This window comes from Hetaerina americana, unplaced genomic scaffold (assembly GCF_022747635.1).
Source record: "Hetaerina americana unplaced genomic scaffold, ioHetAmer1.1.p SCAF_9, whole genome shotgun sequence".
NCBI lineage: Eukaryota > Metazoa > Arthropoda > Insecta > Odonata > Calopterygidae > Hetaerina > Hetaerina americana.
In genome coordinates this window covers 28,132,007-28,148,730 of record NW_027287538.1, presented here as the reverse complement: position 1 = coordinate 28,148,730, position 16,724 = coordinate 28,132,007, and positions in this window count along the sequence as shown.

The following is a 16,724-nucleotide window of genomic DNA, read 5'->3' as shown; positions in this document are numbered from 1 at the left end:
TAAGAGCCATTTTTTCCTCAATTTTTTTCTGTCCTCCGCTTAACTTGTAGACGGAGTTTCACCGCAAGAGTTTGCGTGTGTTTACCCGGAGCTAACGGTGTAGTCGACGGAGTCCAATCTACACTCCAGCGCACTTGAGGCTGTCACTAATTAGTTTGAGAGGAAGGGAGTGGCCAGAGATAAAGCGTAATGCACTAATTAATACTGTTTTGCGCAGGGCTGCTGCGCGTAGTATTTTACTATGCGTAAAAATTCAATTTTGGTATATCTGTGTGAAACGAAATTTATCAATCATTTAAAACCACAAAATTTACCACAAAGGCGTGTGGTGGAGGGTGAAAGTGAACCAGCCACACATACACAGCTAATAACTCATGCGCATATTTGACTCTAATATTAATCTGTATGCAAGAAACAATTGAACACATACATGCAATATATAAGATGAATACTCATGCAATAATTAACAAAATCATTACCTATTCATCTTTAGGAAAATATATTCCGTCGCTTTGGTCCTTTTTTATGCATACATTAAGCGATCAACTTACATACAATTCTAATGAACTTGATTACACCAAGTATGTATCAAAAGTGATGGAATTTTTATGGATAATGTACATCGAAATTCTGAAGAATGGTGGTCAAGTTGGGGTTAATGGCTGAGTTAGAGATTGTGGGCATACGTGTACCAGTAACTTATGTAATAGTTCGTGTCCCTGTCTCTTTTCAATCTCCTCCACACCCCGAGCATGTGGAGCTTTTAAGAAATTGGTGTGACCTTTTGTTTTGGATGAATGTTTCATTTTTCTTTTTTCGTGTTTCACTTAGTTTGGTGGTGTGGCACGGTGCGTTCGTCGAATTGAAAATTGCATTAATTCTTTTATGGACTCGTGTACGGAATCCTAATTGTTCAATTGTCATAATTGTTTTTCCTGTTTCCGTATGTTTCAAAGATTGATGTATTTCGTCGGGTTTTTTATTCGTAATTCAATCAACCTGGAGTGGAGTTTTAACCAGTGGCGTACTAATTGGATCCTATCTTGACGTTTGCTGAACGCGATGGAACCGTTGTTTGTAAAGATATCGGTGAGGGCAAAAGTTAAAATATTAACTACGGGATTTTATTTGGAGCATGCGTTGCAGTCGATAGTGACCCAGGATGGGGTAGGTTATCTGAATGGATTATTTACGAACACATATTTCCTTTTGGACTGTAAAATAGGAAGATAAATCAAATATATCCGATACGAATTCAATTTAAAAGAAATAATTAGGGTCCATTTAATTGTTTGAATAATTGTTTTTTATTTATTTGGCCTGACGGTTCTATACATATTCTGTGGTACTTGGAGTTTATTCGAATACGCATATTGAAGAGATGGTGATCGGATATCGAAGATAATAAGACGTAAGTTTAGATGATTGGTAAGCTCTGGTTATCTCATTCATAAACTAAGGACACTACGAGGTTTACGAAGTAGGAAAAAAATGTTTGAATTTGGTATTCATTGATTTTCATCGTGATACTTAAGTTAATTTTGATTTTAATGTAGGTACGAAAAAATGGATCGACGTGTTGTACGTTTCAAGATTGCAGATCCCAAACGTTTGACCAAGTGGAAATAAAAAATCGGGGATCATTATGGAGTTACTGTTTATTTTGGCCACTGTCTTCTGGTAAAAAAGTAACTCATTAATGTGAAAATATTTTAACGGCCTAAGGTTGACTGCAATGATTTCCCCAAATCTATTTGGCCTATCTTCATTATGTTCCATAGTCTCCATTCTAACCAACAACACATACGAAACTAAAGCGTTTCCTCGGAACTCGGAAGGATTAGGGCCATATAAAAACGAGGATAACTTAAACTTTTCAATGTATCGTTTTCTGGTTTTTCTCAATTTAAGGATAACTTTTAAATAAACAATATTCAAAAATATAATAATACAAGGGATTATTATCCTTAGGAAGGATTATTAGTCTGGAGATATTGACCCTGATAATACGAGGATAGTTGAAAGATTCTCGGAATCACCTTCAGATGTCAGCGCTGGCGCAACGAGTTTCCCGCGCAGTAATAAGTAATCCTTCTATAACGCGTCAGTGCTCTGGGAAGAGATCTGGGGTACAAACGCCTCTCTATTGTTGTTCCGGCGTAGTGATTCGTGAAGATGAAAAAAAACTGAGATTCAAACAGTGATTAAATACGTTGTAAAGAAAGGTATTAAAGCAAAGGAAATTCGTGCCGATTTTTAGAACACTCTGGGGCACTCTGCTCCTTCATACTCAACTGTTGCTAAGTGGGCAAAAGAGTTTAAGTTTGGTCGGGACAGCTTAGCTAATGATCCGCATAGTCGTAGACCAAAATGTACCATTACCCCAGAAGTTATATTAAAAGGTGGTCGTAAAATGGTCATGGAGGATCGCCGACTAAAAATTTGAGGAATCGCTGAAGATGTAGGAATTTCATCTGAACGGGTATATCACATTTTATCAATGGAATTGGATGTGAGAAAATTATTTGCCATTTGGGTGCCGCGACCATTGACGCAGCATCACAAACGCATCAGAATGGAATTATCCGAACAATGTTTGACTCATTTTAAGAGAAATTAAATTTCAATACTTCGCCTTTCCACATAAAACACTTTTATTACGACCTAGGTTTCGTTATGGTATAACATCATCAGGTAAAAATACAAGTCAAACACAGTATTTACTGTGTGGACTTGTATTTTTACCTGATGATGTTATACCATAACGAAACCTAGGTCGTAATAAAAGTGTTTTATGTGGAAAGGCGAAGTATTTTTAATTTAATTTCAATATGAAGAATTTCCACCCACTGACGCCAGAAACTGTTTCATTTATCATTTTAAGAGCCCTAAAACAAGATTTTATGCATCGATTTGTGATCACAGATGAAACTTGGGATCACTGCTATACCCCAGAGACAAAATAGCAGTCATAGCAGTGGAATCATGTTGATTCACCACCACCAAAGAAAGCAAAGGCAATATGGTCGGCCGGAAAGGTGATGGCATTAGTTTTCTGGGATCCGAAAGGGATTCTGCAGATAGATTATCTTCCCACTGTTCAAACAATTACTATATGCAAAAGAAGAGGCTAGGTTTGACAAGAGAGAAAGTCATGTTTCATCAAGACAATGAACCACACACAAGTGTCGTTGCTATGGCAAAAATACGTAAAATACGATACGAATTATGCCACACCCACCTTATTCATCTGATTTGGCTCCATCAGATTTCCATCTCTTCCCTTAGACAAAAAATATCTTCAGTGGACGGAGATTCTCTTCAAACAAAGAACCAACGGTTGAAGTAGACGGATATTTTGCAAGCCTAAAGGAAACTAATTTTCGAGATAGGATCAACACATTCGAACACCGTTGGACCAAATGCATTAGGGTGCAGGGTGACTACATTGAAAAATAAAAAAGTTTCACGGAGGTAAGTCGTTTATTTCTATTCCTTGTATGAGAACGTTTCAAATAACTCTTATATATATGAACATTTTGTGGATTTTAATAATAGTCAAAACGCATTAAATGAATATACTAATTTTCATATCACAAAATATATTTTTTACATCGACATATATAAACACTTATGGTTAATCATTCACTTTAAAATCGCTACTGTCTCTGCTGTGCGATATAATTAGGACAGAAATGAAACATTATTGAATTAAATAGAACTACTTACGACGTTATTAGGTGTAAATTATACGGATTAAGCTTATTTGTGAAGCGAATGAATGAATATTGTTTGTTTTTAGCGGAATAATGATACTAAAGTTTTCGTTCATATGTAATGTAGACAGTACTATATACAATAAGAAGATTACTTAAAAATGCCAACATTGAGTAAAAATGTTTTAAAATAATGCTTGACCATTACATTCGTAGATATAAGATCTGTAGACATAAGAGTTCGATTTAAAACATTGCTATTGAAAAATATTCTTACTAAATGCGCAATTTATTACTTAACATTTTTTATCAGCTTTAAAAGCAACACCTGCTCAAATATTGCAAAAGTTCAGAGAGTAATTATAATACGTAGGCTTTGGATAGACGCTAACTTATCATAACTTAATTCCTTAGCTCTATCTAAAAAACAGGGTAAAAATAAATACTAGTTTTTTTACTTCATTATCTTACCGTGTATAAATAAAGGAATGAAACTTTTGATTTTATTTATCAAGTTGGGTGTAAATCGTGATTGTAACATTACATAATTCCTGATATTGGTTTTCCAAATTCTAACGTCTCCCAAGACACATTATGTCGCCGTTATTCCATGGAAAGATTGACCCAGGCTGTTTAAATTCCAGTAGGAGACTTCTTTGGTGTCTTCATGCGAAAATTTGTCAAATTTTATTTATATTAGTCGATATAACTCATATGTTAAGTTATTCTTTCTCCAGGCCCCAAACTCTCTTTGTTAATGTTCCACCACGGCCGTTTATCTGCCTTCTTTCATATGGTGATAAACATTTTATCCTAGGGTTAATTAGCTGGGATTTGCGTATCTAATGTTGCATCTTACCAACCACTGTTGCTCGGAAAAGCACTCGGGTACAAGTGATTAAGAACCGGGAGGACAAAAGAGAGCTGATTAGAACTGGATATATCTAAATTACTGTTTTCTTATATTTAATGCGAAGATAATATTTCTCAAGTCTTCATTGTTGTTCATATATTCTATAGTTTTATCAAACATAACCCAATTGGCAAACTTAAGTCAAGACGAAATGTAAGAAAACGCAGCACGCAACTTGCGGATAATTTGCGCAAGTCTAATTATTCAGTCAGTATATGACAAACGCGTTTTTTTCGATATTCCTTATCACTCTAACCCTAATTCGAGTGTCATCTACTGCCATTTCGTGATTACTTTCGATGTTATCGGTGGTTGTCACAGTTGTTGGCCGTTCAGAACACTCATTATAAGTCAAACTGGTACGGTCACGTTTAATTTAAGCAGCTGAAAATTTCACAGTCGTAAACGATCCTGCAAAGTTCCCTTGTACAGCGTCCGACTCGTTTTTGATTTGCGTAGGCGTATTGCCTTTAAAAGCCAAATCATTTATGACTGCTCGATAATCAACTTTTTTTTCCATTTTCACAAAAATTCTGACAACGACTCACTCAAACCTATGCCAAACAACAACTGAGTTTCCAAACAGGCTGACATTTTTGTGTCTATCTTTCAACATATACGCAAACACATTTCCCAACTTTTGTTAAAAAATAATGCCATCTTCATCTTAAAGTCCGAAACCTTTCAGACAACGTTCGTACATGGCACAACCGTTACTCTGCTGCATAAAAACTGAGGGAAATTACAACCAATTTACGTGTTGCGAATGATTATGCTACAATGTAGCGAAATTCATTGTGTTGTGCACTGTCAATAAAAAGTGTGTTAAATACAAATTTATTTTAACGTTAATGTTTCCAATTAATTTGGTTAAACATATTGACAACTAAATTAAATACCGTTTTTGAAACAAATTTAAATAAAAAACAGTCCACTAGTCGTTGATTAAAGAGTGAAATAAATCAAATCCCAGGTTATCAAAAACTCCAACACATAGGTACCAATGAATAAATATATTTCCCCCTTAGTATGAGAGATGAATCCTATCATGCATACGAGACTGTTTAAGGAATCGGTAGGGAAAACCGAAAGTCTGTGGTTTAATTATCGTTCAGAAACTTTTTTACTTGTTATTTTCTTCCTTTCCACATTCCCCTCTAACTTTGTTTTCGTCTTTAATGTTTGAACTACCTGTCTCGTTCCTTATTTCATTACCTTTTGATAAGTGAAGATTGGGTGGAGGGGGAATGAGTCCCTCTCCTAAGATTTTCAGTACTAATGACTTTGAGACCTACTATGATTTATTATGCTAAGCCAGTCATTTAACCCTGATTGTAATTTACGATGCTGTAAACTGGTACCTCTGCAAAAGGAGGGGTAAGAAAGGATTTTTAACGATGTTAATGAAGAAGCTTAATTTGTATTTCGCCCGCGTGATTGAATGATTTAAAAGTGAACTGCACCCACATATATTTCAACCTACCTGCTCAGAATGTTTTTCAAAAAGAGGAATAGCCTCTTATATTCTTGTATATTTAATATCTATTATAATAATATTATGTTTTAATACGTCAGATATGAGCATTTCGAACCTTTAAAATTGCAAAGCTGTCTCTAAAAGGATATATTCGATGCTCTTCACTGAATTGACGTGAAGAGGTTGAATGCTTTCTTAGGTTGAGAGCGCCTAGTTATGTAAAATATTCCAGTCTCTGATTCATCGCGCCAACGAAGGTGACGTCTTCGAATTCATTCCAAAGATGAACTGAGGTCCAAATACGAAACGTAATAACTTTTCATGTCCTGCCTGTTGATGGAATGGGAAATGTTTTTAATAAAGGAAATCCTGCTAGAGCAATAATCTTGCAAAATATCTCTTTGAAATTTCTAGGTTGTTTGAAATTAAATATAGATATTCTATAGAAAGAAAAGGACTACATAAAAGTGAAAAAAATATACTTGTCAAATTCAAGCCGTGTCGATGATGAAGCCTCATCCTGAGCGATGGAAAAACTTATAGAATACTATTCTATAAGTCTATTACTTAGAAGCAGAAGAATTTTAATTTCCGAACATTTTTGGGATTTAAAAATTTAAAATTAATTTAAAAGTTTAAAAAAATTTATCATAAAAATGAAATAAATTTCCTTACAATGCCTTTGCCGTCAATTGGAGGATATTTTCATGGATTTCTATATCGTGCACAATGACCTCGTAGAAGCAATATGGGAATGAAAAGAATTGAAGAGGTCATTAGTTGAAAAGATCCCTTTCAATATTCAAATTTCGCGTCTTTTATGGACTTGAGTTCATCCAAGACCTGCCGTGATTTTCTATAATAGTAAATAAAATCATAAATTCCTCCTTTCATTTATTATTCATTGTAATCGTATAAAAATATTGACTCCATTACGACCTACACAACATACAATGCGCGTCATTTTATTTTTTCGGCAAATAGAGTTTGCATTCTCCTCAATTAATTTTATTTTACGAGCAGACTGAAGGTGGACGTTAAAATATACATGTCAATTTCCCACAGAGAGATTACATTACAAAGCCAATTATTTAGAAAATATATGTTCAATTTTCTTGAATGATCATTTGCGTGATATCAGTACCGATATTTATAGAGTAATTTCTTTCCACATATTTAAATCGACTTATAAGTAATTTCGGAATACTCTAGTCGTTATCTTACGCATGGCGAAAATAACCTACATGCGCCCTGTAGTTGTCAATCCTTTTGAATTAATATATGTACACATGTTTGTGGGAAGTTTATGACTCATAAATGCCCCATTAACCGGGTATTTTAAATAATTTGTAAAATATGTAACTGTTAAATGCGTATTTTAATTCATTTCTCAATGTCAGTTTCTAGAAAAACACTTTAGAGTAACCTGTTTCTTATATTTAAAAACAAAACTTTGCTATTACATTCATATGTCACTACTAAAGATGTCTACCTCTTATCAGATGTACTAATATTGCACCTTTGTTAGTCAAACTTCGAATTTGGATAGTTGTGTATCGAATTGAAGGGCATTTGAAAGAAGCCTTCATGCCCTCGTTCTTAAAATATTTGTATAAAACAAATAAATATTAATGGGTGCTTATATAGATGCGAATAAAAGTTAATTATTTCATCTAATAAAAATATGGAGTGCTGAGTGATATTTTTAACTATAGAAAATATGTAAAAATATCCATTTTCACCTATTACTGGTGATTTTTTTTCTATTTTTCAAAAATTACATAGTATTTCAAAGTTGTCACTTCAATAAAATATATTGCTTGCTGAGTCCACTTATATATAAATCAATAATTTTAAACTTCCCATCAGGAAATATATTTGGGTACTTATCACTTTTGCCTTTTGACTTCACTGGAATACAGTGAAATAAAATGGACAATTACCTTATGAGAAGATTTTTAATATTTGACTGTTAAAGGAATGTATCTATCGGTTTACTGCCATCGTCAAGCGTTGAGAATTAAGGTGAAAAATTCATTTTAATTTATTTTATTAATTTAGGAGAGAACAGTCGAATGTTTTACTTAAACAGAATTTTACCTACACGATTTTTTCAGTTCATTTATATTTAAAAAGAATGATAAGCTATTGAGGAGAGATCAAGTGGTGGTTGTTGCGAATAATGAGTCTGTTTCGGGGTGAGTCGGTTTTGCATGGGCGATTCCATATTGCCACTTGATTAAATTAAAGTGGGAACATAAGCACAATTTACAAGCGCGATTCAAATCCAATCCTACATTTTTTTACGCCTCTCCCCTGGAACTCTTTTTCCTCAACAACGTCCACTCTTTCCGATGAATTAATTTCGTTTCCAGCGGTGACCGTTGAATTACAATGAAGGCCATGCGACGACGACAATAGGAAGTTATACGCCCTGACACACACTCACACACACATGGCGATGAGATACTCCCGAGAGGACTGGGGCGGGTTTAATTCTTCTACCCATTGACCTGGGCCGGAAGGATATATATAAAGAAGGAAATAGTAATTCAGGAAACGAAAGATCGCTGGCGCGGCGGGCAGGCAAAGAATATAGGGAGTTCGAAACGTCGGCACAAAGCGAAACATCATCACCGTTGTCACAGACAGGCATTGGTGTGGAGAGAAAGAGGACCTTTGTGTCACGACCGCACTGGAAAAATTAACGGTTCCCATTTCACGGAGCGACCAAGCAGAGCGGGAAGTTTTCCCTTCCCCACCGTTCGAGTCTTTATCTAGTCTAATGGACACCAGGTGTCGTGCGAAAGTGTCCTCCGGCGTACGTTTTCCTTCATTCGTCCTACGGTCCGAACAGGGTTCAAGGACAGAGAGGGTGCGTGAAAAAAGGGTACATTGGGAGTTCGGCGGTAGAGGAGATAAACGAGGTGAACGGGTGGAGTAAAGGGACAAAAAAAGGAAGACGATCGATTCCATAAAGTAGAAGCATCGATGGAGGAGTGGGTTTTGAACATGCTGATTACCCCTCTCTATGCAGGATGAATATAATACTTGAGATTCGGGATTTAATTTAATGATCAATCGGGATAATTTCATAAAATAACATATACTTTCCACCCTTGGTGGCGGCGGGGAAACGTCATACCCTGCTAATCTAGATGAGATTGCTTCCACCTAGGGTTTTCGGTGTGATGATTATCCAGGTTGTTAAATAATGTATCCGCATAACATGCCCGTATTGCGTGAAATTAGATCAGTGGTAAGCAAATAAATAACATATCGTGATATTATTACGGTAGTACATGAGTTGGTTTCATTCAGGAAGCAGGTCAAGGGTAATTTTCGAGTGATTCTCACGTCTTCATTACTAGAGGGCTATAATTCATACTATTACAAATGATTTGGTTATTTTAAGAAACAAGCTTCTTCATATTTCTGAACCCTTGTTTACCCTGGGGTTGATACCCTCATGTTTGTGCTACACTCCATCATTCTTCAACGTCATTCCTTCCTCCATTTTGCTTATCCAACTTATCCTCGCCTCCATCGTATTCTTGCGTATTCTACTGTCTATCGACAACTCCTGGGTAAACTTTAAATATTAGGATATAAATATTTTATTTGTATATTATATCAGCGTATTCATAGTAATGTGCAATTTAATTATAGTATATGCGCCGTAATTCTATGCAATAACTTGTCAGTTCATTTTGTTTTTATTACATTAGTTTATAATTTAGAGCTTAATGCAACAATATAGTTCACGTATGATTTTATAAAAAAAACAGCTACAGGGGAAATAATTGAAAAACAGTTATCTTTGCCTCGAGAGTTTGTAATCCGATAGCTAATTTTGGTTTTCTTATAATAATTTTGGTAATTTTGTTTTCTCATAATGATGAACTTCCACTACATCTTGCCTGAATCAGTTGCATAAATCCGATAACCTTTATAGAGTAAAAATTTTGAAATTTCATTGTTTGATAAATTAATTGAATTCTTCACCATTATTTTTTAGTAATTTCTTTCATAATGGTTTTATTTAAGTAGAATAATTTAATTTTTTTTAGAGATCTTATCATTTCCGTTGATGATTCTTTGTTAAATGTTTATGAAACTATTTGGAATACTTACCTAAGAATTTTTCTTTAAATGTGCAGCTACTTCTCAGAGGGCCTAAATCCCTCCGTTTTTATTTATTTCGTTCTTAAGTTGAAAGTTATGGAGATACTGCCTGCAATTTCAGCTATGTCAGACTTTTATCACCGTAATATATTTCACATGATGCTTGAGTATCACATTTTACCATGAAATGAGACGCAAAGTCTAAATTTTCTCGATGCTCGCTTCATGTTTTCCATACCTTTTTATGACAAATGAAAAGAAAACTGAACTACGTTTTTCATATTGTTTTAATTTAAAAATTTTAGTACATTTTGAAATGGCCATTTTGATGAAACTTCCATCTGTAACAAAAGCGGATGGCTTGCATAACTTGAATTGGCAAATAGATTTTATCTAGAGAAATCTGAAAATTGTTTATCTGGTGGCAAAAAAATATGATGAAGGCTTGATAAAATATCTTCACATTTTTACAAATGAAATACGCAATATCTGTGACCATGTTTAAAGTCCCATTTTAGCAATAAAACATCTGGATATTGTGATGGATTTGTCATAAATTCCCATGCTAGAATTTACTTGAATGAAATATTTACTTGGGTGAATTTCCAGACTGAATGAGCTCTTCCTCCATAGTTACAGTAAATCTAAATTTCAGCTGTCAAACAAGGAGTTTTGAGTTCGCAACACTAGGTTAAATATCCATGAAAATGAAAGAAGTATTTTAATCGCTTTTAAGAATTATATGTAGGAGTACTTTATGGTTTTAAAATTTAAGCGAGTTTGAATTAACTACGAAAAAAATGCCCTTCTCACAACAAAAGAAGCAGTGTTTACCTGCATTAAAACGTACTGTCCGGTTACAAGATGTTCTTGTACTGAAAAAATAAAATATTTCTAAAAATTTTCTATCGTTCACTTTGTCATTAAAACTAAAATAAACAATTTATTGCAAACGTTTAGGTTATCAATACAATTGTTATCACGAAGGTGTATTTAATTCAAACTATTTAATCCATTTATTTCATATTTTGCTAAAACCACTTCTGTGATCTTCATTGGAATAATCAGTCTAAGACTGTATATGACTTTGATAAAAGTGTGACCCTAGCAACTCCGGGGAAATAAAGAACAGAAAATGCAAAGAACATAGAACATTGAGCCTAATGTTTGACGAATATAATTTACTTCAATCTCGACACTTGCAAAGATAAGCCAAAGAATAGAAGGTAAATGAGAAGCTCACGGTAAATCAATTCGGATTAAGGGAAAACCGAGGAGTAAGAGAGGCACCGCTCGACTTGAGGATACTGACCGCAAAAATGGTTCACATAAACAAGTAGACTTGGAAATGGAATTTGAAACGTCGAATGGAATAAGATATCCACGTAACTAGAAGAGCTTGGAATGGACTATAACTACAGAAGTATAATCCACCATCTTTACAACAATCAGGTAACAACCATTAAAATAGAAAATGAAATAAAAATGGAGCCAAAATAAACATAGAAGTTAGACAAGGATGTCACCTCTCTCCAGCACTATCCGGTGCACACTTACGAGGGGAAATAAAACAAGCATAAGAATTGAGCATCCAAGAAGTCAAGGTGAGTGCAAAGAAGTTAACTTCCCTCGGTACGCTTATGACATTGCAGGATTCCGTAAACGCGAGAGGATTCGCTAGAAACTCTGAATGCTATTGACAAAGTACTTGGGGAATATACGAGTAACATGAGCAACAGTAAGAAAAAAAACAAAATTCTTTTACGTGGAAGAGAGAAGCTGAAGACAGATATCGCAATGGGAGGAGTGAAACTAGAGCAAGTGGAGTCCTTCATATCCCAAGGCAGCAATATAACTTAGGATGAAATAAGTTCGACCGACATCAAGCAAAGAATAGATCAAGGTAAGAAGGCATTCATGAAGAAGAGGCAACTACTATGCTCAAAGACCCTGCGGTTGCAAATAATACAGCAATTCGCCAAAACTTTCGCATCATTTATATTTTATATATATATATATATGTATGTATGTATGTTTATATATCATATACATATATATATGTATATATATTATATATATACATATATATATATATATATATATATATATATATATATATATATATATATATCATATGTATTCCGTGCTTCATTTCACTCTTCAGATTAGAGATGAATAAGCATTAGAAAAGTGGGCCATCGAATAATTTTAGCTTTTGAAATATGGTAATGGAGGAAAATACATAAATAAATAATAAATAAATAAATGGACGTGTAAGATGAGGGAGGAGGAAGTAGCATATAGGGGAGTAGAAATGTGGAGGACTATGTGGAGAGAACTCTATGGTAGAAAAAGAACTATAAATAGATTGGACAAGCCCTGAGGCAAAATGTAATATTTATAAACATATAATATCAGGGAAAATGAAAAAAATCCCATAAAGAAAAACAATAGACAAGTGCTTTGGAAATAAATTAAGAAGGACGTAAAGCAGAGAAGCTCGCAGGGGCATGGTGAGGGAATTAACACCGAATAGAGAAGAATGAAGAGGTACAATAAACTTATCTCAGAATTGAAATAATGAAAATAATAACCTACTATTGTTACGGTGGTTCAATCGAAATATCTGGGTTGTTATTTTAACCAGTAAAATATAATAGCTTCGGAAAAATTAAGAAAAAATCTTGGAAAACTTATACTATATGAAGTAATATATTATAATGTTTTTTTCGAAGATTCTTTTGGCAATCAAGTTAAGGAAACCAATGACTCCAAAGCTAATTTGAAGGATAGTTTCTTATTAATTCCTCAGCATGCAGTTCATTTATGTTTAAGTTATATCTATTGGCTATCACCCTGTCACCGTTCTGAGAGCCCCTTCACCACAAACCTTTAGACTTTGCTTATGTTTTCTACAAACTATTATTTCCCCATTAAGTATTAATGAATTTTTCTATTTTATAGCAAATGTTAAATTTAATTTTTTTCAATATTCACTATAAATGAGACAAAATTGAAGAAAACATAGTCCATGTATGCCTTAGAAAAAGTATAAACGATTTTAGTGGCAATACTGCTATTCACTCACTAAAAACACTTATGACGTAAGGCCCAGATGAGCAGGTTTTAATGACATGAAGGAACATTAATGCATGTTATGGCCTTCCATTGAAACTAGAGGCTAGATAATCCAAACCGAAAATTCAATGGAATAGTTACTGAGTGTAACGTTTTGGAGGTTGCCATTTCGAATGGGAAGTAAGACTAGACTAATGAGCGCTATAGGAAAATTTAGTAATTCAGAATTAAAAAGTAGATGATGTGGTGTAGACGTACTGCAAGGGTGGGTTGATGTTCGAGGTGAATTGTGGTTCATGTAAGAAAGCTAAGAGGTAATTCGAAAGGTAACGGATAGCAAAGAATTTCCCCGAAATGAAATTGCATTTGAGACCAGCAAATTTAAAAGATGTGGACGGGTAGAGGCGAGCTTACGAAAGAGTCAGGAAGAAATAAACCCCTCATGGATAAAAATGTCAGAGTCCATTTTCGTTAAGATTTTTCCGCGCATTGTTTGGCGGGGGAAAGAAATGTTTCGGAAAGAAAAGTGAGTCTAGACAGCATGCTAAGTGGAAATTCCGATTCTTAAAAATTCCATTCTTTATGAGGATAAAAGTTGAATTAGAGAAAGAAGCATTTACAAAGGCATGTTAGCAGCCAGAACTCTTGAGTAAATATCTAAGGAAACGATTATTAATGAATTTCTAATGTCAAAGGTATAGTTCCGAAATCTAGCGCTTGAGTGGAAAGGATGAGCCTTGGTTGGACGCTTCAGTGAAAGATGAAGGAAAAGGAATCAATCAAGTTTATTGATCGAAAAGGAGGAAAAAAAATTAAAACGAAGTGTCAGATATGATTGAGAAAGAGAGGAAGTTGTTGGCAGAAGAAAAAGAGGGCAAAATGATGAGTAAAAGGATATTGATAGGTGGTGGGATGTTTCAATGATTTGATAGAAGTGTTTCCATGGGATAAAGAGGTCAACCATAGAAAATTTTAGACCTAATTGTGCTAGGAAAAGGGTAATATCTGAAAGAGATAGCAGTATAGTTAGTACGAAATAATAAATACGAAGGAACTTCTAAATAAAAGTAATCAATGAAAAGACAAAATTGGAATCTATTCAGAACAGGATAAATAACAGCAATTGTTAATAGTTATTTAAGCTATTAATTTTGTTTTAAGAGGTTCGATATTAGAGGAAAGTTAGAGAAAGGTTGTTAAATTGTAAGTAGTAAAAAAGTGAAGTAATTTGGATTTACGACCGCCTGACCATTAAAAAAAGGCGGTCGGAATTAGGGCTTCTCCTATGCACGTATAGTTCCATTTGACGGATGATACACTACGCTTTAATTGCTTAAGAATTATTTAGGAACAATGCATTTGAGGTAAAATTATGATCTCTTGAAGTATTACTCATTTTCTTCCACATATAATACCACAAAATTCAATTAGGAATAAAAAGAAATATTAAGGAGTTTCATAACCCTCCTCAAAAACGGCCTATTTGCTTGAATAAAAAATGCTGAAGAATTTTGTAAGTAATTTTGCAGATGAGAGCAACGTGAATTAATAGAAACAGCCATCCATTAATAATGCTACTAACTAAAAAACTATTTTAATAAGATGCAAGGAAATACAAAAGCTATGCAATTTAAAACCTTTGAATTTCAGAACTTTCACAAAATACTGGCATATAGTATACATAGTATACAGAAGGCATATAATACCCTAAAAATAAGTACATGCTGATTACTCAGATACAATTATCACTAAATTGAGATAATGGAGAAATCGTAAATGTATCTTAAAACTTTAATTAAATTTGAAGGGATATGGAGAAATACTTCGTAACACGCCCTAAATATGTAATTAGGGTAGTTAGGCTGAAAGTAATGGCAATTTTGTATACGAAGCTTTACTTTACAGATACCATTAACGTAACTTGTAAAAATATAACCTATATTATAGCATGTAGCGTTTCTTACGTTCCCCTCCATCACGATGAATAAGTTTCATGACTCGTAGAGCCTGGCATCGTATCTTACCCAAAGAGTGAATCAACGATACTTGGTGCAAAGAAAGGCGCTTTGCTTTATTTATCAATTTTCTTTGATAAAAACAGTACTAGAACATATTTTAAAATTACTTATCCACGATTTTTTCACTAAGTTCAAAATAGAAGAAGAATTCACTTAAGGCGAAGAGGAAACTATTATTCTGAAAGAAGAGTCACCGACAAGGACGAAACATGTGCAATCCTGTGGGGAATGCCACGCCTTAGATCAAAGACAGGAATCATTACAAAAGAATTCAGGATAAGAAGCGGAGTTTTTGAAATTTTTTTTAGAGTTGTTAAATTATCCACCGGGAAAGAGAAAGAGCGCGGAAGAGTAGAAAAGGAGAAAGTAGAAGTCCATGAGGGGCATTATAATAAAAAGAAGAATCAAATGGATTTGGAAGTATAAACCGGATCTCAATGAAATTATTTGGAGCTTATGAGCAAAAAGTAAAATAAAAAAAGCCCCAAAAGAGGGAAATATCAAGTGGAAAAAGTGGGTCAACGAAAGAGGGATTTATACGGAAACGTAGTTAAGGCGCATGGGAATGAGCGTTTAATAAGGAAGAATGTAATATTGGAATTTCTATACTAATTAATTAACGCTCTGAAGAGTTTGCCAGCATTGGATTGTGGTATAATTTGAATCCACCCAATTAATTACATTGCTCGCTTTGCTTTACCTTCCAGATTTCAGCTGTATTCGCAATTAGTTTTTATGAGGTTAAAATATCGATTGCTGAGGCCCACTTTGCTTCGTCAAAGAGGAACTTGTGGCATTAGGGTTAGCCTATATAGAATACAGAGTTGAGAAAAGAAAGGAATAATAAATCCCGGGCTTTTAAATTGACACACCAGAAGATATGGATAAAATGGGGCAAAGGTTTGAATGTTAAATACTTTATCTGACTGGGAAGGAAGTATTCAATGAAAATCCACTGGAATTAAAATGTTCAAAAACTCACTCTCTCGAAGACTTGATACTATATCACTGCACCGATTGGATTTAGAAAACTCCAAATATAGTTTGGCGGCAGTACTGCTTTAAGATGGAATAATTTATCTCTCAGATTAGTCAATGAACTACAAACATTGAGAGGGAGCATTTTCCTTGGATAAACAATATTGCCGCAAAAACTGGCAAGTCTCACCCACGGAACAATGTGGAGCCGAGGTCGGAATCATTTTCATGAAATGAGTTAATTCAGTTATCTATTAAAGTAAACATGTTTATTGCACTCAACGCGCAATTAGTTGTGTTATATTTTGTTAAGTACCAATTCTGCACCGAATCATTTTAAATACCCTCAAGAGAAGTTCTAGGCTTTATCTGTGACACAAATCTTAAACGCTGTATCAGTATACTCTTCTGCGATATCG